Source organism: Sorex fumeus, unplaced genomic scaffold (assembly GCF_029834395.1).
Source record: "Sorex fumeus unplaced genomic scaffold, SorFum_2.1 ptg000010l, whole genome shotgun sequence".
Lineage (NCBI taxonomy): Eukaryota > Metazoa > Chordata > Mammalia > Eulipotyphla > Soricidae > Sorex > Sorex fumeus.
In genome coordinates, this window is record NW_026606067.1 from 42,174,448 (window position 1) to 42,176,668 (window position 2,221).

Sequence of the window (2,221 nt, forward strand, 5' to 3'; positions counted from 1 at the left end):
ATCGTAATTTCTCTCTAAAAGACTGAATACATCTAACACTGGGTTCTAATCACTGCCATTTATGGTATTTGCATATTTCCATTTTTATTTCATTTCATACATTTTAGATAAGTGGGAAAAAAACATGTCAACTCAAAAGAATAGTTTTGTAATATACTCACCCTGTCATAAAAACGTGTATCTCCAACTCTATTTTTGAAGTTAGCTATAATTTAAAAAAAGATCAAGCTGAAATGTTCTGCTTTTCTCCTAGTTTCTAAAATTACATGTTTGCATACCAATGTAATATTTTATGAGGTTATATATCAAACATTTTATGAGAATACTAAAAAAATGCTAGTATGTTCAATTCTTTTATATGCAATATAATATTTGAAGGTACTGGAATGGAATGAATAAAGGATACCATTATGTGTATAAGTCTTATGTTATTAGTCAAAACTTGGCTCAAGTTGAAACTTTCATTATTATAAATTTTGCTTTCAGTATTATATATTTCTCCAGTCAGTGGTTTGGAACCTGTGTTAAAAAAAGATGAGAAAACTGAGGGTAACATCTATTCATCTAAAATAGTAGTGCTACAATTTACACAGAAATTAGATACATTTGACTTGGATGATGTCAAAACTTGGACTATTGTATTTCTGTTATTTGAAGAAATTTGCAAACATACTATCATATAATGTTAGGCCAGACCAGCCAAAGATCATCTCAGATAAGTCTACTATGGTCCTTTGGAAAAATGAGCATTTTGTAGAGAGTTTTGCACTTTCAGGGATTCAAGATAAACGAATCCATAAATAAAGGAGGGAGGTCAACAGTTAATACCGAATAATATTCCTGCATTTCATTTAGCATGCAGTCTAAATGACCTTCATTAGACTAAGCTCCCTCCGGAGTCACAGCAGTTTTGGTGCTAATTTCAGGATTTTGTTCTTGAATGGGGACAGCAGCCTATTTCTTCAGCTCAATATATAAATATATGTGTATGTACCTATATTATATACATATATTATGTACACACGTCTGTGAATTAATTAAAAACAATTTTCTTTTTGAACTGCAGGAATTGTACCCGGGAACTTACATGTAGAAGGCATTTACGTTGCCACCAAGTTTCATCCTTGACTCACCTCTGAAGTTTATTCATTGATTTGTTAGAGGGTTGATGCACATGGCCCTGGAGGGTTGTACCTGGCCATGCCCAGGAGTCATAAGGTGCCAGGGTTTGAATTTGGAGTGCCATGCATTCCAGGCATGTGTTTCAATCCTTTGAAGTGATGCTTCATCTCCCTGTCCCCTCTAGAGTTTACTTATATTTGTTTCAGGGCCACACCCCATGATGCTCAAGGCCTACTCCTGATCTGTGCTCCAGGGTCCCTCGTGTTTGTTTTTGGGGTGGACGTGCAATGTTGGCGATGGAACTTGAGCCTTCTGCATGCAAACCAAGTCCTCATTCTATTGAGTCATGGCACCGATTGTGGAGTTTACTTTTGAAGGTTAGCTATGAAAGTTTAATTGTTTCAGAAAATTGCCTTTTGGGGAAGTAGCTTACATCTATTAGGAAAATTTAATATATAATTAGACTGGAAATAAATCCACTCATAGAGAGAAACTAAATTTGATTTACAAATGTTGCTGAAATGTCAGGCCCAATGATGGAACTTTGAAGCACACACACAATTTGGCAGAACATTTCTGTTTTGTTTTGTTTTTAAAGGCACATCTGGTGATGTTCAGGGGTTATGCCTTGTTTTGTGCTCATGGTCTACTCCTGGCAGTGTTGGGGGACCAGATGGGATACCGCAGATTAAACCGGGTTGGCCGCATGTAAGGTAGTTGCCCTACCCACTGGATTATGTCTCCAGCTCCTGTTCAGGAGGACATTTGATTTTCTTTTAGATGCCTTCATTTTTTTTTTTTACCTCTTCTGTTCTTCAGAACTATTAGTACATGCAACATACAAAAATTATATTTAAAAACTTTTAAGTGAGACTCTGTGGTTTACAATGCTTTCAATGATTATTTCTTATGCACATAATTCCAACACCACTCTAATCACCCGTGTACCATCTCCCTCTCCCAAGGACCCATAACACTCCTCCCTTTCAAACATGCACCCTCCCCACTAACTCAGTTATGTGGATCAGTTTTCCCACTATGTTGCCTTTGAAACTTTAGATTAAGTTTTCAGCAAAACATACGTTAAAAATAGCTGAAA